The sequence below is a fragment of the Oncorhynchus tshawytscha genome, linkage group LG16 (assembly GCF_018296145.1).
Source record: "Oncorhynchus tshawytscha isolate Ot180627B linkage group LG16, Otsh_v2.0, whole genome shotgun sequence".
Taxonomy (NCBI): Eukaryota; Metazoa; Chordata; class Actinopteri; order Salmoniformes; family Salmonidae; genus Oncorhynchus; species Oncorhynchus tshawytscha.
Genome location: NC_056444.1, coordinates 28,469,794 through 28,494,493, shown reverse-complemented (window position 1 = coordinate 28,494,493; position 24,700 = coordinate 28,469,794). Strand labels below are relative to the sequence as shown.

The 24,700-nt window shown below is 46.3% G+C and overlaps 1 pseudogene; it reads right to left on the bottom strand.

The window, feature by feature from the left end:
- Positions 1-61: 61 nt before the first annotated feature.
- LOC112253551 lies at positions 62-24,136 on the bottom strand (annotated as a pseudogene).
- Between the last annotated feature and the right edge of the window lie 564 nt (positions 24,137-24,700).

The following is a 24,700-nucleotide window of genomic DNA, read 5'->3' as shown; positions in this document are numbered from 1 at the left end:
ACGAGATGAAGGCTAGATATACTGAAACGAGACGAAGGCTAAACGAGACGAAGGCAAAACCAGACGAAGGCTAAACGAGACGAAGGCTAGATATACTGAAACGAGACGAAGGCTAGATATACTGAAACGAGACGAAGGCTAAACGAGACGAAGGCTAGATATACTGAAACGAGACGAAGGCTAGATATACTGAAACGAGACGAAGGCTAAACGAGACAAAGGCTAAACGAGACGAAGGCTAAATGAGACGAAGGCTAGATATACTGAAACGAGACGAAGGCTAGATATACTGAAACGAGACGAAGGCTAAACGAGACAAAGGCTAAACGAGACGAAGGCTAAACGAGACGAAGGCTAGATATACTGAAACGAGACGAAGGCTAAACGAGACAAAGGCTAAACGAGACGAAGGCTAGATATACTGAAATGCTTCACAGTGTTTTACATAATATGTTCTATTGAACATGCCACCACAATAAAAGGTATTTATCTGATGGAAAACACAAGTTCCAACTCGTGACAGCGGTTTAAGAGGAAGGAACTAACCCTAACCCTTAGGGTAACTCAGTAGAGGAAACAGATCTATAGAACATGGGTTTATTGCCAAGCCCCACAGGAAGACATACCAACACCAGTATTTATGAAGAACAAAACAGGAGATGAATTGATGACCATGTGAGAAAAACAGACTACAATTAATTTCACAGTGCTCTTTCACTGTGTAATAACCAGATTAACAAGAACTTTTGTCAAGTGTGTTACTTAAATGATTATATTGTTGTTTTTTGGTTGTTTTGGTTATGTTAGTAGGGCCCTAGTGCATCTATGCTTTGGTCCATCCATTATCTTCTGGCTAGATATTCTGCTCTATGTTCATATTTCATGATCTTGCTTTAAAACTACTGTTTCTCTGAGTGACATGGATTCGCTCTGCAAATGAGAAAAGGTGCAATTAGATGTTAGATGGCCATTTGTCCAATTATGAATACTGATTTAATACCTTTATTTAAAGCATCTTGGTAAAAAAAAGTATATCTTGCTAGAAGCATGTATGAGCCTTTATAATGCCTTATAACCAGGCTCATGACAAGTATTACAATGCATCATATAACTGCATCATAAATGTACAATTTAGGTACTTGATGAATATTGTCCTATAAGCCATATGGGCTGTAAAATCATCAATCAATAAATCATAATAAAATCATCAATCAATAATATAGCTGGAGGCTTTAAATACAGTGTTAGCAAATACAATTCCTCCTCTACCTTGGTGACCTTATGTCCTCTATGAACTCTGGCAGGCAAACATTGAGTGTTTCTGGGAGGAGCAAAGCCACTAGTCTGGTACCAACAATCACCAAGCTATATATATTACAGCAGGAAGGACCTTCCAAATATCGTCTAATAGTGAGACGAGAGGGAGCGATGGACACGCCCAGTCGACCCACAAACGAGATGTAGTCAACGCCGCTCTGCATGAGGGACCAAACTAACAAGTTATTTAAGGTGCAAGAGGAGAGATCTGTGAGGGGGAAAAAAACACATTATGTAGCAGCATGACGTACTTTGAAACTTCTTGTCAACAATATGTGTTATAAAGAGGCCACTATAAAGAGCAACCCAATGAACAAGTCTCAATATTAGGTCTCTGTTTCTATGAACATCATAACCCAAAAGGGGTCCGTCTCAGGAGGGCAACAAACAACGTTACGAAACATTCAGATATAAATGTATTCTTTAGAAAAGAGTTGATTGTCTTGTTACATTTCTATTTTCAACATTGAGAATGACGTTTCACCTCACTGAATACACCGAAGGACTCATTACATTAAGTGAACAAATGTGATATAGTAGTTTATTGGTCACTCACTAAACTACTGTTGGGTAGAGCTCAGTGGTATAAAGGAACATTATTGTGAAGGACGCTTCTGTAATGAATACGATGGGAGACAGAGTTAGTTTTCAGCACAGTGTCACGCCCTGGTCTTAGTATTTTGTGTTTTTCTTATTTATTTGGTCAGGCCAGGGTGTGACATGGGTTTTTTTGTGTTGTGTTTATGTATTTGGGGTTTTAGTAGGTATTGGGATTGTGGCTGAGTAGGGGTGTCTAGCATAGTCTATGGCTGCCTGAGGCGGTTCTCAATCAGAGTCAGGTGATTCTCGTTGTCTCTGATTGGGAACCATATTTAGGTAGCCTGGGTTTCACTGTGTGTTTGTGGGTGATTGTTCCTGTCTCTGTGTTAGTTGTCACCAGACAGGCTCAGTCACTTTGGTTTTAATTTTTTCCTTGTTTTGGAAGAGAAGAGAACGAGCGTCATTCTCCTTGCGGAGATGGTGCAAAATACATCAACACGGTCGGTCCCTGGGATTGGGCTGGCCAACACGATTAGGTTTGCTTGGAAGGAAAAGGAGTTGGAGCCTTTAGGACGGGAAACTTTTGGAAGGATAATATTGATGGGGATTCTAAAGCTGACGGTGAAGGACGTGTTTTGTTTCCAAGGCAACTCGTTGGAGGGAGCATACGACGTGGCACTATATACAGAGGAGAAACACGATGATATCCTGAGAAGGGCAAGAGCAGTGGGAGGTGAGAGGCCGATGAGCCACTATGAAATAACAAGCCTGGCGAAGAACAACTTTAGGGTTGTAACTGTCAACATTTACAACCCATACGTTAAGGACGAAGAGGTGAGGGCCTTTCTGGGGAGATACATGGATAATGTCTCCTCAGCAAGGCACCTCAAAGACTCCCTTGGGTTTTGGAATGGGAGGAGAGGCTTCCAGTTCCTCCTCAGGGAGGACCCAAAGGGACATGGTGGCTACCTCCATCCTCCTGCTATGTTCTCCCTAGGGGCTGACAGGGGGACGTTGTCTTATGCACGTCAGCCCCCATTTTGCGCTGTATGGCCTATGGCCACATATTCGCTTCGTGCAGCACAAGAAAATGCAGATTTTGTGGATCTGAGGAACACGAGGCGAGGGATTGTGACAAGCCTAAGGCGTGCCACGGGTGTGGCTCATCAGCACACCTGTGGCGGGGGTGCCCGGCTCGTCAGAGGTCATATGCGTCTGCGGCTGGGGGGGGAGCAGGAGCGGGGGATGGGGGAAGAAGAGGGGAAGGAAGCACGCCTCATGACCAGAGTACAGGTCCAGAGGGGAAGGCCGCAAGGAAGGAGGAGGAGCAAGAAGCGGCGGATGGAAGAGAGAAGGAAACAGAAGGCACGGGAGTAGGAGAACCAGGAAAAGCGGCGGAAGAAGGCAACCGAGTGGAGGAGCATGAGAGAGAAGAAAGCGAGGGAGGAGTGTTGGAGAAGGAGACGGTGGAAGAGCAAGTGGACTGGGGGGAAAGTGCCCTGGTGGAAGAGATGTGGGGTATGGTGGAGGAGCTGGCGGGGGGAGAGGGTGGTATCTCTCCACGGCCGTCATCACCAAAGAAGAGAATGAAGAGGAGGGTGCGATTGGCCGACAGTGAGAGGGAGGGGATGGCCAAGAGAGTGATGGGGGTGGGAGAAACCTCTGGGTTGCTGCTGGTTTCCACAGGCCCTCAACTTCTGTTGGGTGGGGACACACCTAACAAGACTCAAGACTGGGTACAGGAGGAGGTGGGGAGTTTTTTGTTTGAGGACTCAGCCTCCCGGATTTTTTTTCCAAACCAGCTGCAGCACTGGGGAGGGGGAGGAGTGTGGGGGTAGACCCAGGGTGCAGGGCACCCCGGTGCCAAACACTATTCCTGCATCCTGGGTTGGTGAGATGGAGGAAGAGGGGGGAATGTCGGGAGTACGGATGGTGTTTTCACCGGTAGATATGGAGCAGGGGAGCATCGGGTGAGTCTCCTGTTTTTGTTTTTTTCAGTCTGGGTTTAGAATTTGAGTGTATTACATGTTTTTATTTTATTATTTCATGGGGTCTAATTTTACTTTTGTTAGTTTAAATGTAAGGGGTTTAAGGGATTTTGTTAAGAGGAGGGCGGTTTGGAGGGTGTGGGGTTTGATTTTTGTTTTTTACAGGAGGTTCACCTGAGGGATGGAGGGGATGTTAGTAGGTTTAAGAGGGAGTGGGACAAGGGGGAGTCGGTTTGGGGTATTGGGGGTGCATCCCTCTGGGGGTAGGGATTTTGTGTGGGCACAGGGAGGTAAAAGTGGAGGATTCTTTTGTGGTAATGCAGGGAGGGTTATAGGGGTGGATGTCACGATAAGGGATTGTAAATTTAGATTAGTGGTGGTGTATGGGCCACAGGTGGTGGCAGACAGGAGGGAGATGGTGGACTGTCTGACGCCCCTGTGTGTCACAAATAGGAAATTAGTGATAGGGGGATTTTAATACAGATTTAGGAATAGGGGGGATAGCAGTGCAGGCGCCATTACCGGGCTAATGGCTTGCCATGGTCTGGTTGATGGTGGTCTGCACACTACTCCGAAAATGGCCGGTCCTACATGGCGCAACTCCAGGGGGGTTGAGCGGAGGCTCGACTATATTTTTGTACCCAGGTCTTTGGGTAAGTTGTCTGGGCGGCTGTTGCCTGTTTTCTTTTCGGATCACGACGGGGTACTCCTGCAGGTGGGGTCACCAGTCTGCCTCTTTGGTAGGGGGTACTGGAAGTTAGATCGGGATGTGCTGGAGGAGCAGGCTTTTGTTGACGGGTTTTATGGTTTCTTTTGGAGGCTTGAAGGCCTCCGGTCCATGTGCGAGGGGGTGTTAGAGTGGTGGGAATTAGTTAAGGTGAGGATTAGGGCTTTTATAATAGGGTATTGCAAGAGGAAAAAAAGGGAGGAGAGGAGTGAGGTGGATCGTATCCAAAGGTTAATTGAACTCGAGTACGAGGCAGGCAACCTCGGCGGGTCGTTTGACTGGGAGAGATCCGCTACCCTAAAGGCGCAGCTCAGGGAGTTGCAGGAGCGGAAGGCTCGAGCTTTCCTGGAGCGTGCGCATAGTGGCTTTCTAGAACACTATGAGACTTGTTCTGCTATGTTCTTTAAGTCGGTTAGGGCCAGACAGAGTAGGAAGGTAATGCATGGCGTTAGGGAAGAAAATGGTAGTATAGTTAGAGAACCAGAGGTTATGGTCAGGGTGACAACTGATCATTTCCAATGTTTATTTAAGGAAAGGGAAATAGATGTAGAGCAGGGAAATGTGTTTTTAGAACACTTGTCCAGGCGGTTGCCGGAGGACATTAGAGAAGTGATGGAGGCCCAGATTTCACTAGAAGAGGTTGAGAGCGCTCTTAGGAGGATGGGCAAAGGGAAGGTGCCTGGGATGGATGGGCTGCCAGCTGAGTTTTATCTCAAGTTTTGGGGTATACTTGGACCAGTGGTCCTCGAAGTCTTGAAGGCCATCCTTGAGACGGATGGCTGTTGGTGTGCTGTCACTTTTATATAAGAAGGGGGAAGTAACAGACCTTGGCAACTGGCGGCCGTTGACCATGCTGTGTGTAGATTACAAGCTACTTGCAAAGGTTTTAGCAGACCGGTTGCGCACAGCCCTTCCCTACGTCGTCCATGAGGATCAGACGTGCGGGGTAGAGGGCCGCTCTATTAGATGGAACCTACAGTTAATCAGGGACTCCATCGCTTGGGTTGAAGATAGAGGACTGCCTTTAATGGTAGCAGTGCTAGATCAGGCGAAAGCCTTTGATCGCGTGAATAGATCATTTTTATTCAGAGTGTTAGGTCGATTAGGATTTGGGGAGAAGTTCATAGGATGGATTCGTACATTATATGTCGGAGCGGGGTGCCGAGTTAGTGTAAATAGTCACTTGGGTGACGTTTTTGACCTCTCGTCTGGGGTCAGGCAAGGGTGCCCACTCTCGGCTCTCCTCTTCGTTCTGTACATGGAGCCTCTGGGGGCTGCCATTAGGGCAGACACAGGGGTGGAAGGCTTGTTGATCCCTGGAAGTGGTGGGCTGCGTGTTAAGATGACGCAGTACGCCGACGACACTTCCATGCTGCTGTGCAAGGACTCGTGCCTGACAAGGTCCCTTGCCATCTTTGGGGATTTTACCCGAGCGTCGGGAGCGGTTCTGAACCATGCAAAGTTTTCCGTCAAGTTTTCCGGAAGATGGCGCGGTAGAACGGATGTGCCCAGGGGGTTATCTCTCTGTGAGGGGGCCCTGAGGATTCTCGGGGTCCATTTTGAGACCTCCGGCTCAGCGACGCTAAACTGGAACATGCGTATCGCAGTGGTACAGAGGAATCTAGCAATGTGGAAGGCTAGGTATTTGTCTTTTATGGGCAAAGTCCTGGTCCTAAAGGTGGATGTGTTGCCGTCTCTTTTGTATTTGGCGTACATCTACCCATTGCTGGCTTGTCTGAGGAGGCCTCTAGTGAGGCGTGTGTTTCAGTTCATGTGGAGTGGCAGGTGCGAGTGGGTCGCCAGGGCACGCATGCTCTGTCCCATCGGGGAGGGAGGTAGGGGGGTACCACATTTCCCCCTCAAGCTGGACGCAATTTTTGTTTCTTTCTTGTTAACGGAGCTTGCTCATCCAGTGATACACCCGTCCGGTTACCTCCTGCGGGTGTTCTTCTCGTATCAGGCGAGAAGCGTAATGGTGTGGTCTAACACGGGTCCTCGGGCGGAACAGCTGCCGTGGCACTTTGGTCATGCGGCCAAGTGGCTGCGTGCGCACCCTGAGGTTGAAGTTGCCCGAGTAGGTTTAGATCACAGGCACCTGTACGAGGAGGTCAGAAAGGCAGGGAGTCCGGCGCCTGTAGTGGGCATCTCGGAAGTGGTCTGGGAGGGAGTGCAGGCACGGGGTCTGGACAACAGGCTCAAAGACCTGAATTGGTTGAGCCTCCATAAGTGCTTGCCGGTACGTTCCATCATGTACCGGTATAGTTTGGTGCAATCCCCCACCTGTCCAAGATCCTCTTGTGGCAGGGAGGAGACTGTGCGCCATGTCTTTTGGGACTGTGCCTTTGCCGGAGTAGTTATGGGCTAGGGCACGGGTGTTGTTAGGTTTGGTAAGGGGGGATTTTGTATTGACGTGGGCCAGGTTAGAGAGAGGTGTAGGGAGAGCGAGAGGGACGGATAGGGACAGGTTTCTGCTCTGGCTTCTCATGAGTCTCTTTAAACGGGGGCTGTGGGAAACTAGGCAGAACATGGTGAAGACAGGGAGAGATTGGGGGGGTGGAAGGGATAGTGAGGAGGGTGGAAGAAGATTTGAGGGGGAGGATGAAGAGGGAGCAGAGGAAGTGGGGGCAGCATGCTGCTCGGGGCTAGGTGGAAGGGGGGTTTAGGGCTGGGTGTCATTTAGATTTGTAAGGGGATAGATTAGGGACGGGGAGATAGGGAAAGGTAGTTTGTAGGGTGACGGGGAGAGAAGATGCTCCCCTGAGGTTTTGTTTGGGGTTTTTGTTTAGTTAAATTAGTTAAATTTAAATACCATTATTTGAGTATGTATGAAAATTATGAGTTGTAAAGAATGAATGGTATTGAAGATAAATTATTTTTTATAAACATTTTTAAAAAAGACAGGCTGTATTAGGTTTTCACGTTCCGTTTCTTGTTTTTGTATTTGTCGTGTTTTTTTTCATTCATTAAAGATGTCTCGATTTAACCACGCTGCATTTTGGTCCGACTCTCCTTCGACGGAAGAAAGCCGTAACAGAATCACCCACCGCAACTGGACCAAGCAGCGTGGTGACAGGCAGCGACAGCAGAAGCAACAAAGAGAGGAATGGACATGGGAGGATGAATTGTTCGGAGAAGGACCCTGGGATCAGCCTGGAGAATATCGCCGCCCCAAAGAAAAACTGGAGGCGGCGAGAGCTGAGATGCGATGGTATGAGGAGAAGCAACAGCGGCAGCAGGAGCAACAATATCGGGACTACACTACTTGGGAGGAAATAGACAGGTGGGCTGTCGACCCAGAGAAAGTGCCGGAGCCCGCCTGGGATTCGCTGGAGCAGTGCAAAGCAGGTTATCGGAGAATGGAGTTGGCGAAGCAGGCATGGCGGCGTGGACGGGAGACAGAGAGTCAGCCCCAAAAATGTATTGGGGGGGGGGCTCAGGGAGAGAGTGGCAGAGTCAGGAGTCAGACCTGAGCCAACTCTCTCTGTTTATAGTGAGGAGCCAAGGAGGAGACCAGAACCAGAGCAGGTGTTAGAGGTGAGCGAAGCAGAGACTGTGAAGGAGTTAATGGGGAAATTGGAGGAGAGAGTAATGAGGGAGTTGCTAGTTTGGTGCTTTAGGTACGATATTCGTCCGACGGAGCGAGTCGGGGATTTGATGGCACCTGGGTCAGCGCTCCATACTCGTCTTGAGGTGCGTGTTAGTCGGCTGGTGAAGAGTGTGCCAGCCTCACGCACTAGGCCTCCTGTGTACCTACCTAGCCTTGCACGTCCTGTGCCAGTCCTGCTCTCAGGCTCTCCAGTACACCTTCACGGTCCGGTCCATCCTGTGCCACCTTCACACACCAGTTCTCCGGTGGCAGCTCCCCGCACCAGGCTTCCTGTGCGTGTCCTCGGTCCAGTACCACCAGTTCCAGCACCACGCACCAGGCCTTCAGTGCGCCTCGCCTGTTCAGCGCAGCCAGAGCCTTTCTCCTCTCCAGTGCTGTCGGAGTCTCCCACCTGTTTAGCGATGTCGGAGCCTCCCGCCTGTTCAGCGCAGCCAGAGCCTTCGTCCTCTCCTGCGCTGCCGGAGTCTCCCGCATGTTCAGCGCTGCCAGAGCCTTCCTCCTCTACAGCGCTGCTGGAGTCTCCTGCCTGCTGCCAGCCTGCATGGAGCAGCCAGCGCAGCCAGAGCTGCCAGCCTGCATGGAGCAGCCAGAGCTGCCAGCCTGCATGGAGCAGCCAGAGCTGCCAGTCTGCATGGAGCAGCCAGAGCTGCCAGTCTGCATGGAGCAGCCAGAGCTGCCAGTCTGCATGGAGCAGCCAGAGCTGCCAGTCTGCATGGAGCAGCCATAGCTGCTAGTCTGCATGGAGCAGCCAGAGCGTCCAGTCTGCATGGAGCAGCCAGATCCGCCAGTCAGCCAGGATCCACCAGTCAGCCAGGATCTTCCAGATCCGCCAATCAGCCAGGATCCGCCAGTCAGCCATGATCTTCCAGATCCGCCAGTCAGCCAGGATCCGCCAGTCAGCCATGATCTTCCAGATCCGCCAGTCAGCCAGGATCCGCCAGTCAGCCAGGATCTGCCAGAACCACCAGCTAGCCAGGATCTGCCAGAGCCTACTACCTGCCTGAGTTTCCTCTCAGTACTGGGCTTCCTCTCGGTTCTAGGCATCCTCTCAGTGCTGAGCTTCCCCTCAGTCCAGAGCTACCCCTCAGTCCCGAGCTTCCCCTCAGTCCCGAGCTTCCCCTCAGCTTCCCTCAGTCCCGAGCTTCCACCTCAGTCCCGAGCTGCCCCTCAGTCCAGTGGGGTCCTTGGTGAGGGTTATTAGGCCAAGGTCGGCGGCGAGGGTCGCCAATCAAAGGACGCGTTACAGGGGGACTAAGACTTGGTTGGAGTGGGGTCCACGTCCCGAGCCGGAGCCGCCACCGTGGACAGACGCCCACCCGGACCCTCCCCTAAGGGTTTTAGTGTGCGGCCGGGAGTCCGCACCTTGGGGGGGGGGGTTCTGTCACACCCTGGTCTTAGTATTTTGTGTTTTTCTTATTTATTTGGTCAGGCCAGGGTGTGACATGGGTTTTTTTGTGTTGTGTTTATGTATTTGGGGTTTTAGTAGGTATTGGGATTGTGGCTGAGTAGGGGTGTCTAGCATAGTCTATGGCTGCCTGAGGTGGTTCTCAATCAGAGTCAGGTGATTCTCATTGTCTCTGATTGGGAACCATATTTAGGTAGCCTGGGTTTCACTGTGTGTTTGTGGGTGATTGTTCCTGTCTCTGTGTTAGTTGTCACCAGACAGGCTGTATTAGGTTTTCACGTTCCGTTTCTTGTTTTTGTATTTGTCGTGTTTTTTTTTCATTCATTAAAGATGTCTCGATTTAACCACGCTGCATTTTGGTCCGACTCTCCTTCGACGGAAGAAAGCCGTAACACACAGGGTGCAGCAGATGTTTCTTTGTAAAGGACCACAGGAGGAGGCAGGTAGCTGGGTCCAGGGGCAGGCAGAATTACACGTTCAGGGGATCTACATGTTTGAGAGTGTGAGTTGGAAGCAGATGTTACACTTTGACAGGCTTTTCCCAAAAAGACCCATGATGGTACGAAACACCCACATACAGTGCATTCGGAAGTATTCAGACACCTTCACTTTTTTCACATTTTGTTACGTTACAACCTTATTCTAAAATGGAATAAATGTTTTTCCCCCCCTCATTAATCTACACACAATACCCCATAATGACAAAGCAAAAACAGTTTTTTTTAAATGGTTTGCAAATGTACTAAAAATGAAATATTCCATTTAAATAAGTATTCATACCCTTTACTCAGTACTTTGTTGAAGCACCTTTGCCAGTGATTACAGCCTCGAGTCTTCTTGGGTATGACGCTTCAAGCTTGGTACAACTGTATTTTGAGAGTTTCCCCCATTCTTCTCTGCAAATCCTCTCAAGCTCTGTCAGGTTGTTTGGGGAGCGTCAATGCACAGCTATTTTCAGGTCTCTTCAGAGATGTTATATTGAGTTTAAGCCCGGGCTCTGGCTGGGCCACCCAAGGACATACAGAGACTTGTCCCAAAGCCACTCCTGCGTTGTCTTGGCTGTGTGCTTAAAGTCGTTGTCCTATTGGAAGGTGAACCTTCGCCCCAGTCTGAGGTCCTGAGCGCTCTGGAACAGGTTTTCATCAAGGATCTCTGCACTTTTCTCCATTCATCTTTCTCTCGATCCTGACAAGTCTTCCAGTCGCTGCCGCTGAAAAACATCCCCACAGCACGATGTTGCCACCACCATGTTTCACCGTGTGGACGGTTTTGACCAAGTGATGAGTGATGCCCGGTTTTCTCCAGACGTGACGCTTGGCATTCAGGCCATAGAGTTCAATCTTGGTTTCATCAGACCAGATAATCTTGTTTCTCATGGTTTGAGAATCCTTTACGTGCCTTTTTCTCAAACTCCAAGAGGGCTGTCATGAGCCTTTTACTGAGGAGTGGCTTCCGTCTGGCCACTCTACCATAAAGGCCAGATTGGTGGAGTGCTGCTTGTCTTTCTGGAAGGTTCTCCCATCTCCACAGAGGAACTCTGGAGCTCTGTCAGAGTGACCATTGGGTTCATGGTCACCTCCCTGACCAAGGACATTCTCCCCCGATTGCTCAGTTTTGCCGGGCGGACGGCTCAAGGAAGAGTCTTAGTGGTTCCAAACTTCTTCCATTTAAGAATGATGGAGGCCACTGTGTTCTTGGTGTCCTTCAACGCTGCAGAAATGTTTTGGTACCCTTCCCCAGAGCTATGCCTCAACACAATCCTGTCTCAGAGCTCCACGGAAAATTCCTTTGACCTCATGGCTTGGTTTTATATAAGGTGTGACCTTACATAGACAGGTGTGTGCCTTTCCAAATCATATCCAATCAATTTAAGGTGGACTCTAATCAAGTTGTAGAAACATCTCAAGGATGATCAATGGAAACAGGATGCACCTGAGCTCAATTTCGATTCTCATAGCAAAGGGTCTGAATACTTATGTAAATAAGGTATTTCTGTTTTTTTATACATTTGTCATTATGAGGTATTGTGTAGATTGATGTGGAAAAACAATTATTTAATCCACTTTAGAATAAGGTTGTAAGGTAACAAAATGTGGAAAAAGTGAAGGGGTCTGAACACTTTCCAAATGCACGGTACCTGAGTGAAGATATGAAAGCCTTAGAATCAGTCATTCATGTTAACTGACAAGTAACACACAGGGCTCAAAATGCAAGTGCAGAAAGAGAAAACAAACTGTGTCGATGGCCTAAGTTCCACAAGGAACAAAGGTATGTAAGTAAGTAGAAACGTAAAGTGAAGTAAAATCTTAACACGTGTAGCGTATTGTTGCAAAGTCGAATACTACATTATTTGAAAACAATATATTTTAGGAACCAACAAATACCTTGAGGAGCAAATATGTTGAAGACACAGGCTCCAGTCAAAAGCAGTGTCCTAACCTTTCCAGGTTTTCGGCCAATCTTGTTCAAGAAGTGATTGACTGCAATCTTTCCAGGCATCTCCATGGCAACATATATGAACTGTGTGAAGTAGATGTTCATGCCAAACCCAGTGTTGTTCAGGCTGAGTCAGTAATATGTGAACACAACTCCATACCTACAGGTCACATAAAATAAGGAACTTAAGAAAAAAATATGCAACAGGTTATACATATACACACTAGCAACTAGTGTCAAATGACAATGGATGTCCCAATGGATGGCCCAATGGAATATGATCAAGTAAGAAGCAGTACTAAGACATTTTAAGAGTTTAAGCATGCTGCTCCTTTAAATATAGAACAAAAGAACCAAGCTGAATAGAACAAAAGAACCAAGCTGAATAGAACAAAAGAACCAAGCTGAATAGAACAAAAGAACCAAGCTGAATAGAACAAAAGAACCAAGCTGAATAGAACAAAAGAACCAAGCTGAATAGAACAAAAGAACCAAGCTGAATAGAACAAAAGAAACAAGCTGAATAGAACAAAGAACAAGATGAATATTCAAAGAAACTTCAGCATTAATTAACATAACAGATCCCTGAGTCATGCAATATATCATTAAATCAGTCAACCTTTTCATATGAATAATGTATGAAATCCCAGTGTATTGGAACTGACTTTAAAAACAAAATATTTCCTGTATATAGTAAGCTTACTTACTTTATTGTATTATTTCTTGTGTGTTTTTTCTAGTAATACATTGTTACTGATTATTGCATTGTTGGGTTTTGAGTTAGCAAGAAAGGCATTTCACTGTACTTGTGCATGTGACATTAAAACTTATAACTATTTCATTTAACCCCTAATTTAACCAAGATCAATTCCCTTGCGGTTTAATGCCCGTTTTTCGAGGGATACTATAATACATATTAAAGTATTATACGATATATAACACTATAGAAAACAAAGTACAATCAGTCACTAACTCAGTGACTACAATAGAGATTATGCTTATTCCAGAGAATGTCCCTCCAGTGAAGAATCTCATGATACAAAAGATGATATAGGAGGTAGAGAAGGCATTGTTTAAGGCAATCACCATATTTGACAGGTACGCTTGCCACCATCAGTGTTTCCCACTGGCCAAATCGGATTAGAGAACAATAAGGCATTTTAAAGGCTCATACTGTAATGATGTTCGTCTGAGGAAGAAGTAGACCAAAGCACAGCGTGGTACGTGTTCATATTTGCTTTAATTAACTGAACACTAAATACAAAAGAACAAGCGAATAAATTAAACCCGAAACAGTCCCGTATTGTGCAAACACTGAAACGGAAAACTAGAGGCTCCCTAAGTATGGTTCTCAATCAGAGACAACAATTGACAGCTGCCTCTGATTGGGAACCATACCAGGCCAAACACCTAGAAATATAACACAGAACCAAAACATAGAATGCCCACCCCAACTCACGCACTGACTAAACTAAAATAGAGACATAAAAAAGGAACTAAGGTCAGGACGTGAGAGTACCCCCCCTCCCCCAAAGGTGCGGACTCCTAAACCCATAGGGGAGGGTCTGGGTGGGCATCTGTCCGCTGTGGCGGATCTGGCGCGGGACGTGGACCCCACTCAACCTTAGTCTTGGCCCACTTAGGTGGCGCCTTTGGAGCGGCGACCCACACCGCCGACCCTGGACTGGGGACCCTGGCAGCTCCGGAGAGGCCGGAGACCCTGGCACTGCCAGAGGCCCTGGCAGCGCCGGACAGACGGGCGGCCCTGGCAGCTCCGGACAGACGGGCGGCCCTGGCAGCTCCGGACAGACGGGCGGCTCTGGCAGCTCCAGAGGCTACGCAGGATACCCTGGGCCGAAACGGCATACCGGAGACCAAACACACTGAGCTGGTACAACACGCCCTGGCTGGATTCCCACTTTCACATGGCACTTGCGGGAGGGTGGCCTATAGCGCTCCAGGCTATGAGCGCGCACTGGCGACACCGTGCGCTTCTCCGCATAACAGGGTGCCTGACCAGTACTACGCTTCTTCCGGTAAGCACGGGGAGTTGGCTCAGGTCTATCGTCTGACTCCGCCAATCTCCCTGTGTTCCCCCCAAAAAACGTTTTTGGGGCTGCCTCTCGTGCCTGTTGCGCTGCCTTACCTCATATCGCCACCGCTCAGCTTTAGCTGCCTCCAGTTCTTCTTTGGGGCGGCGATATTCCCCAGCCTGTGCCCAGGGTCCCTTGCCGTCCAATATCTCCTCCCATGTCCATTTCTCCAGATACCGCTGCCTCTCGTTACCATGCTGCTTGGTCCGTTCTTGGTGGGTAGTTCTGTAACGATGTTCGTCTGAGGAAGAAGGAGTAGACCAAAGCACAGCGTGGTACGTGTTCATATTTCCTTTAATTAACTGAACACTAAATACAAAAGAATGAGAATAAATTAAAACCGAAACAGTCCCCGTATGGTACAAACACTGAAACGGAAAACTACCCATAACCCATAGTGGGAAAACAGGCTGCCTAAGTATGGTTCTCAATCAGAGACAACGATTGACAGCTGCCTCTGATTGGGAACCATACCAGGCCAAACACCTAGAAATATAACACACAGAACCAAAACATAGAATTCCCACCCCAACTCACTGGAGACCAGGGGCGCTGAGCCGGCACCATCCTTCCTGGCTGGATGCCCATTCTAGCCCGGCCAATGCGAGGAGCTGGAATAGAGCACACCGGGCTATAATAGCGCACTGGAGACACCGTGTGTGCCACCGCATAACACGGTGCCTGACCAGTAACCCGCTCCCCACGGTAAGTACAAGGAGTTGGCTCCGGTCTCCAACCTGACTCAGCAAATCTCCTCGTGTGCCCCCCAATTTTTTTTCTTGGGGCTGCCTCTCGGGCTTCCGTGCTAGCCGTGTCCCGGCTAGACTTCTTTTATTAAAGAAAGAACACTGAACAAAATAACAACACGACCGTGACGCTATGTTAAACAAGTGCTGACAGGCAACTACACATAGGCAAGAACCCACAAATACCCTAGACAAAATGGATACCTAAATATGGTCCCCAATCAGAGACAACGATAAACAGCTGCCTCTGATTGGGAACCAATTCAGGCCACCATAGACATACAAATACCTAGACTTACAAAAAACCCTAGATATACAAAAAACCTAGACAATACAAAAACTAACATACCCACCCTAGTCACACCCTGACCTAACCAAAATAAACAAAACCAAAATAACTAAGGTCAGGGCGTGACAGTCTTATTTATTTGGGCTGCAATCTGAGGTGCAGTTAAGTCTAATGAACTCTGGGTCTTCCTTTCCTGTGGCAGTCCTCACGAGAGCCAGTTTCATCATAGCGCTTGATGGTGTGACTGCAATTGAAGAAACTTTCAAAGTTCATGAAATTTTCCAGATCGACTGATCTTCATGTCTTACACGGACTGTCGTTTCTCTTATTTGAGCTGTTCTTGCCATAATATGGACTTGGTCTTTGACCAAATAGGGCTATCTTCTGTATACCACACTTACCTTGTCACAACACAACTTATTGGCTCAAATGCAGTAAGAAGGAAATAAATTCCACAAATTAACTTTTAACAAGGCATACCTGTTAATTAAAATGCATTCCAGGTGACTACCTCATGAAGCTGGTTGAGAGAATGCCAAGATTGTGCAAAGCTGTCTTCAAGGCAAAGGGTGGCTACATGTAACACCTTTTTGTTTTGGTTACTATATGATTCCATATGTGTTATTTCATAGTTTTGATGTCTTCACTATTATTCTACAATGTAGAAAATAGTAAAAATAAAGAAAAACCCTGGAATGAGTAGTTGTCCAAACTTTTGACTGGTACAGTATATATAATATATATAAACAAATTATTTAACTAACCATTGTAAACCACTAATAAACCACGGAATCACAATCATCAGTATACCATAACGTAAAGTTGCAATATTTCTATACACAATGCAGCTAAGTGAAAGACAACATTCTATTAAACATACTTTTAGAAATGATCAGAGTATTTAATTTCTGCATGAAAATTAAAATGTGTACATTTAACAGATACTCTTATCCAGAGCGGCTTACAGTAGAAAGTATACATTTTCATACTGGTCCCTCGTGAGAATCGTACCCAGAACCCTGGCATTAAAAGCACCATGCTCTATCAACTGAGCCACACAGGACCTGAACACCAATGGTTTAAAGCTTGCAGGTATTTTCCACAGGAAACTTGTGTTGTATCAGTAGTGTTAGTATATGTGAGTTTGTGTGAAGTAGTAAGGGTTCTGTATAGTGCATACCGGTCACTGAAGAAACCAAATAAAGGAGCCCTACACATTACTCCAATGAAGAAACTGGTGGCAGTCGCTTTGTTCATCTCTTTTCTATCGCAAACAAGGTCCCACTTTAAAGAGATCATAACAATAACACTGGCGTCACTGGTCTCTTGGGAACAGAACAGCTACAACGTGATCAAAATGTTCCATCTTTAAAGCAAAAGAGCCGTAAGTGAGCCTTATCTCTGTAGCCAGAGTGGACATGAAGGTAAGGTTGTCATATGCCCATCCATTCTGACAGGGGACTGTACTGTAGCTAGGTCACTGTCATTGGAGTTGGACAGGTGGTGGAATAGTGCCTCTGGGAACTTTTTACAGGATCTTGGAGTCCCATCTTCCTGTACTGGAACACTGACAGTCAGTCTCTGCTCCTGAGTCAGATTCCCAACTACACTGCTAGCATGGTGTGGCAGGGTAGCCTAGTGGTTAGAGCGTTGGACTAGTGTCACGAACCGACTCAAAGCCCGTAACAAAAGGGAGACAACGTGGAGATAAGGAGTAACAAAATATATATTTATTTAAATAAAGTATCTAAGCATAATATACAATGGTGTGTGTGTGTAATCAGTAGTGTAAGTGAGTGTTTTGCATGCATGAATGTGTTGAAAGATGCCAAAGCAAACAATCAAAAAACCACCAAGAAACACACCAAAATCTATAAAGGTGTCTGCATGGAGAGTCTCCTCCATGAATGGGGAAGTGGTGTATTTATCCTGGGACACACCGGGCCCAGGTGTTTCCCATGTAGCTGACGACCCTCCCAACTCCGCCCACCGGCATCCTAATAAGGAAACAAGAACAAAGAGAGAATACGGCAGACAGAGTGGGAGGGTCTTCACACTAGTAACCGGAAGGTTGCAAGTTCAAACCCCAAAGCAGACAAGGTACAAATCTGTCGTTCTGCCCCTGAACAGGCAGTTAACCCACTGTTCCTAGGACGTCATTGAAAATAAGAATTAGTTCTTAACTGACTTGCCTAGTTAAATAAAGGTTAAAAAAAATACATTAAAAAAATTTAAAAATCCAGAGCGCTGAGGACAAAGTGGTGAGAGGGCAGTTGTTCAGTAAGAAGTGACATGGCAGGTTCAAAACACTCTAAATAAGGTAACAACAACCACCGCTAATGCTGTCTGCAGAGACAATCCTCTAGCCCTCTGCCCTTCTTACAGTTAATCATTCGTTATGTGTGTTGTACAAAAGTTGGAGAGTCAGATAGGACACATGCACCAGCATCGTGTTAACCATTATTCATTGATCATACGCAGAGATACAGTACAAACTGATAAAGCAAAAGCTTGGTCCCAGTAAATGGGATGCTATATTAAATGTGATGTTATTCATATGTTAATTTTATTGTAGTTCGGGCAAGTGTCACAGGTGTGACAAATGCCTTTAATTACTCTGCATGCTTTTGCCCTAATTGAGTGTTCCTAATTGATTGATTCATGGACCAATGTGATTGGCTCTGTTTATAACCCTTGTTACCGTTATTTGTTGTGTGGCTGCTCACAGGAACTTAATGCAGTCTGGAGGCATGGTAAATGTCCAGGTTTTGCTAGTGCATGTAGGGTGTCGTTTGTTGAGCGCATGAATAATGGAGGTTGTTTAAGATGAAATTGAAGTCTTTAGAAGATGGACGCCTCTCTCCTGTGGTCTAAACCGAGGTGTAGTAGGATCTATGCTACTGAACTGTCTAGTCACAGCCCCTTCAAGGTGTGACATTTTGGTGTTGTCGGCAGGATTTGGGCAGTGAGTGGATAACACGGAATGGCTTCAAGGCTTCCTTTGCATTCTGTTGTGAGTTGACATATTCCTCCAGGTTTCTGATGTGGTTGCAGGTCTGGAGAACTGGCTGCTCCCTCCCCCCTTGTGCATACTTCCTGAGGTGGACTCTTAAAATACTCAGGTGCTATATGGGTGGATGCTGTGCTGGTGTGTGCAAACCATGCTATTTAGTAGCTGGAGATGGTGGCACCAGAGGAGACTGCCCGGTTGAAAGCCTCCTCGTATCTGGCGGGACAACTGACGAGGTGTCCCACTCCCAGTGAGCGGTTGGGATTCAGGAAGCATGGCCAAGATAGGACACCTTGCAGCTAAACGGACCTGCTGGTGCCAGTCAAGCCTGGTTTGGAGAGGAGCCTATGGGTGGGGTCTACAGATGTGGGCGAGCAACACAGTATGGAGGCCTCCATGGGCCCTAACCTTGAGGAGTAGCTTCAGTACACAGGTGAGGGAGTGAAGCACAACCGGTCAAACTATTGAGCATTCATTTCATGTTCTTCCACTCAACCACAAACTGAAAGAACCTGCAGCCAATAGTGTTATTCAGTGCTCCCTATGCTCTTGGTGTAAACCTAGGGTGGTGTAGTTGGATCGATGGTACTGAACTGTCTAGTCACAGCCGCTCTCGGTCGGGGTGTGAGGCAGGAACTATGGAATTAGGGGTGCTGAACTAAAATTGGTAACCCTTAATTTCGATACTCCCAAATAAGTTTGTAGATGCTCAGATCAATTAACTCAACATTTATACGATCCACTAACCCTAAACTTAACCCTCTGCCATATAGGCCTACTCGGATGTGTTTATGGGCCTGTTTGAGGTGTTTTGCTTTAGTCCTCAAGTCATGGTTATATATTGCGATTGGGCTAGTAAGTTTATTTTGCAAGTTTGTTCTATTCCCAACTATTTTCTGTCAACTGTAAATGCAACTTCTGGATCTTGTCTTTATCACCTGCCCTGTAAAATAAATCTCACCTGTTTTAGCACCTTAACCTCCGACTCCATCTCAACTGTTTCTGCCCCACACCAACTAAATAGGCTGCTGAATTCCTATTTCATTAGATTTTATTTGCAACATACAAATTAACTAATGTATTGTAGTGCCTGTTACTAGTCAATAGAATGTAATGGCTGTTTCTGCTAGTGAGAGGTAGTCAGGCTAATACCAAACTCTTCAGTCTTCCTGATGTCAGTCTTGGCTCCTTGATGTAGGCATATGGCGATAATGATGGGGGGGGGGCTGTGCTTTTTTTACTGATTGGTTCTGATCCAGGAAACAAACATTTGAGAACCAATCCAAGCTCAGCCCATTTATGTAAGACTACTGCATTTACAACAGGCACCTGTCCAGACCAGTGTCACAGCTCTCTCTCTCGCTGTGTACCATGTGAGTCGTGTCAGCCAGGCTAACTGAGGGACATAATACACTCATATGGAAGCAGGAATAGAGTTAGACTTATGTCTAAGTAGATAATAGGAAGTAGTCAAATTCTCTTTCGTGCTTTGGTCCTTGACACACATTGTGCATAGGTAAGACATCTAACGGCATCAGTCGCTTAACACTGAGTTATTTCTAATGCATGCCCATGGGGAACAACCACGTTTGTAGGCCTAAGCACTAATAGATATTTAAACACATGCCTCTTCAATTATATGAAGATCTAGTCAGAGGATAATCATGTATACTTTTAAGATGCAATCAGTGGCCTGTTTTAGCTAACCACCTCGTTAACAAATGGATCGCTCCTAGACAATGTCTTGCTATATAAAGCAGGCATTGAGGCATTCAATTACTGTTCGATTGAACGGTAGAATGGCCAAAACGACTGACCTAAGAGACTTTGAGCGTGTTATGATTGTTGGTTCCAGGTGTGCCGGATCCAGTATCTCAAACAGCTGTCCTCCTGGGCTTTTCACACGACTGTCTAAGGTTTATCGCAAATGGAGCGACAAACAAAAAATCATCCAGTCAGCGGCAGTCCTATAGGCAAAAACAGCTTGTTGATGAGCGGTCGAAGGAGAATAGCAAGAATCGTGCAAGCGAACAGGCGGGTCGCAGACAAATAACCGCGCGGAACGGCACTTCGGGACGCACACCTCGTCGATCCTTGTCATGGATGGGCTACGGCAGCAGACGACCACACTGGATTCCACTCCTATCAGCTAAAAACAAGCTAATTTCCAATAAATATCGAGGGTCTCATTCTGGTGACATGATGCTTGGCTGCCGTTTGACAAGTTAAAATAATTATGCTCTTTTGTCCATAATCTCATGTAGGCCAGTGGTTAAATTTTTGGGGGGGTTGCTGTGCCACCAAGTACATTTGGTTTTACCCAAAGTAGGCCTATGCTTGAAGTGGATTTTACCAGTAAACCTATTGTCTCATGGGTCCTAGCCTTGGTTGGGAAACACTGCAGGTAGTGATGGGTCGTTTGCGAAGAGCCGGCTCTTGTAGGTGAACGGGAGAAGGCTCGCATATCAGAGGAGCCAAATCTATTTATTTAAAAAATTAAGATATGAATAATCAAAAGATTTAAATTAATAGAATTAACTAATTCAAAGAACAAAAAAATCAAATGTAGGCCTAAATGCTCAAGCACACATTCGTTCTGCCTGTCTGCTCAGACTGAAAATAGCTGGAAAATTAGTCGGAGGCACAGTAGCATTTGGATGCATTTTAATAATGTAGACAATGTTAGGGCACAGTGTAGAATTTGCCAAAACAAAACCTCATATAAAGCCGGTTCTACGCACACCGTACACCGGCATATGCGAACTGTGCACACAACTGTGAAGCTAGCTACAGCGGAGCTTAGAGAAACTAGCGGGCCTGCTAGTGATAGTGGTGGAGCCAGTACCTCCACACATGGAGATGTATCCATTCAGTCAAGTAGGCCTACTCCGCGCCCTTGCTGTCTCTGCCTGGCCGGTTCCCCTCTCTCCACTGGGATTCTCTGCCTCTATCCCTATTACAGGGGCTGAGTCGCTGGCTTACTGGTGCTCTTCCATGCCGTCCCTAGGAGGGGTGCGTCACTTAAGTGGGTTGAGTCACTGACGTGGTCTTCCTGTCTGGGTTGGCGCCTCCCCCCTTGAGTTGTGTCGCGGCAGAGATCTTTGTGGGCTATACTCGGCCTTGTCTCAGGATGGTAAGTTGGTGGTTGAAGATATCCCTCTAGTGGTGTGGGGGCTGTGCTTTGGCAAAGTGGGTGGGGTTATATCCGGCCATGTCCGGGGGTATCTTCGGATGGGGCCACAGTGTCTCCTGACCCGTCCTGTCTCAGCCTCCAGTATTTCTGCTGCAGTAGTTTGTGTCGGGGGGTTAGGGTCAGTCTGTTATATCTGGGGTATTTCTCCTGTCTTTTCCGGTGTCCTGTGTGAATGTAAGTATGCTCTCTCTAATTCTCTTCTTTCTTTCTTTCTCTCTCTCGGGGGACCTGAGCCCTAAGACCATGCCTCAGGACTACCTGGCATGATGACTCCTTGCTGTCCCCAGTCCACCTGGCTGTGCTGCTGCTCCAGCCTGCGGCTATGTAACCCTGACCTGTTCCCCCGGACGTGCTACCTGTCCCAGACCTGCTGTTTTCAACTCTCTTAGAGCCAGCAGGAGCGGTAGAAATACTCTCAATGATCAGCTATGAAAAGCCAACTGACATTTACTCCTGAGGTGCTGACCTGTTGCACCCTCGACAACTACTGTGATTATTATTATTATTTGACCATGCTGGTCATTTATGAACATTTGAACATCTTGGCCATGTTCCGTTATAATCTCCACCCAGCACAGCCAGAAGAGGACTGACCACCCCTCATAGCCTGGTTCCTCTCTAGGTTTCTTCCTAGGTTTTGGGCATTCTAGGGAGTTTTTCCTAGCCACCGTGCTTCTACCCCTACATTGCTTGCTATTTGGGGTTTTAGTCTGGGTTTCTGTACAGCACTTTGAGATTTCAGCTGATCTAAGAAGGGCTATATAAATTGATTTGATGTGGTTCTCCGCGACCCACAGCAACACAGTCTTCTATGGACCAATTTATGCCAAAGTCTGTCTGTCTAGAAAAACAAGGTCAAATTGATATTGCATTGGCTAAAATGATTGCCACCGATTTCCAGCCGTTTTTGATTGTGGAGGACAGAGGTTTTAGAAATTATAGCAACAGTGTAAATCCAATGTACACATTTCCAAGCAGGAAAACCCTTTTAAAATAACTTATTCCACGACTGTACGAGAGCATATAGGCTTCAGCGCGGGAAAGAGTCCAAAAAGCTACTGCAGTTTGCCTTACCGCTGACTGCTGGACATCAAGGGTAACCACTTCTTACATGTCGGTTACATGTCACTTCATTGAAGATATTTCGATGTCTAGCTGTCTTCTGGACTACTTTGAGTTCAGCGAGAGACACACCTCAGAGAACTTGGCAGAGGAACTGTTGAGAGTGGCCAGAGAATGGCAAGTAGATGGAAAAGTGGTCTGTTGTGTTAGCGACAATGCAGCAAACATAATCAAAGCCATGAAAATTTTAAAATGGACCCATCATCCATGTCTTCCCCACACAATCAACCTGATTGTAAGAGATGCTCTGAAGGTGATTAAGTCCACTGTGGACAAAGTGAAAGCAGCTGTGGAAAACTTCCACAGGAGCACAGTAGGTGCTGAAAAATGAAAATGTACACAATGCCAGATGGAGATGCCTGAGTTGAGGCCTAAACAAGACTGCACTACAAGGTGGAATTCAACATTTTATATGTTGAAGCGGTTTCTTGAGTCAAATGATGCCATAATCTCTACCCTGGCCATTGTCAATGCACCTGTTGATACTCTGACCCAAGAGGAATGGGAGGTGGTGGAGGAGGTGTACAGAGTCCTGGAACCCTTTGAGCAGGTCACTGTGGAGATCATTGGAGAGAGGTACAGTAAGCAGTTATTACTACATTATTTAATCCAGTATTGTATATGAGCAGTAGATGAGAATGTAGTATCAGTAGAAAAGAACATTAACCTGAACTAATAAGTTACTGTTCTCTCTCTTCAGCTATGTGACAGCCTCAAATGATACTCTGTGTAAGGGTCTGCAGTGAATCACAGCCAGCCACCAGAGAGAAGCAAATGTAACCACAGGACATGTGACAGAGTTGATGGACACCCTATGTTCATCAATGGAATATAATCCTGTGATATCAGAAACCGCTGCACTTGACCCCAGATTTAAGAAGTTAGCCTTTAGTGATGCCAGAGCGATTGAGGCTCTTCAAAGAATAACCTCAGCTGCAGGGAGGGACAGCCCCAGCAGTCAGCTGGCTCAGGCACCAGGGCAACAGGAAGAAGAGGGATCAGAGGGAGGAACAGCCCCAGCAGTCAGCTGGCTCAGGCACCAAGGCAACAGGAAGAAGAGGGATCAGATGGAGCAGAAGCACCAGCAGTTGTGCCACAAACGTCTGCTGTTTGGATGCTGAACAAATATGAAAACGGAACAAATAATTACAGAGAGAAGAAACCGCATCAGTGAGGCAGCTTGCATTTCTAAATGCAAATCTCTCATAAAAGCAAAATATGGTCAGTTTTGCTGTGTGCTGCTGGTTATAACATGGCGATAAACTGGTTCCACTTTTCTCTCTCTCTTTAAATGGGATGCTGCAGTTTTGTACATTGTTATTTATTTTTCTTTGATATGGTGCAATATTCTATTATGATGTTCAGATTGTATTCGTTTTGAATGGTTAGATTTATATGCACTTTGTTTATATACATTAAAGTTATACTTTAAATGCGAACATTAAATAGCATTATTTTTCATAACAAACCAATGCATTTATAAATACATTGTGGTTAAGGTAGAGTATGATTTAATTTAATTAGAATAGTTTTTTCACTAATCAGTCAAACTATCGCAAACAGTTTGACTTGAACAAGAACCGTTTGGGAGCTAAACGAACCGGCTCTTTTTGGTGAGCTGAGCCGAACGAGCCGCCTCACTGAAAAGAGCCGGAATACCCATCACGAACTGTAGGTTATAACCTCACTGTATCAGCTAGCTATTTGCAAGAGCGCACGTGCCAATACCACAGTGGGTACATTCGCTACATAACACTTTTTTTGTGACAAAACCATCAGAGTTGAAAATGCAATGGAACACATTTAACTTGTATTTTTTTAATTCAGTACATAGGAATTTAACCCCAAGTTATTTGCACTGTCATCAAGCACATACTTTTATCGGCAATAAGTACACTTGATGAAAACACATCTCTGGTGAGAAAATGCGCATATTTTACTTATGTGGATTTGAGAATATTCGCATGAAACTCCGTCACAAATTGGATGGAAACTCAGTTCTTCTGATATATTCACTATACTTTTGCCATTTTCCTTTATCAATCTCAATGTGAACGTGTTTAATGTGAATCTCAGTAATAAATTGATCTGTCAATTAGATCATTCATTAAATGTCTTACCAATGTTGGTGTGATAGGATAACAGGTCTGATCCTTTCAGCAGTTAGGAACTACTTCTATTCTTCAAATTTGAGTCGTATTCCACGGGATCAAACATAGTTGTCCAT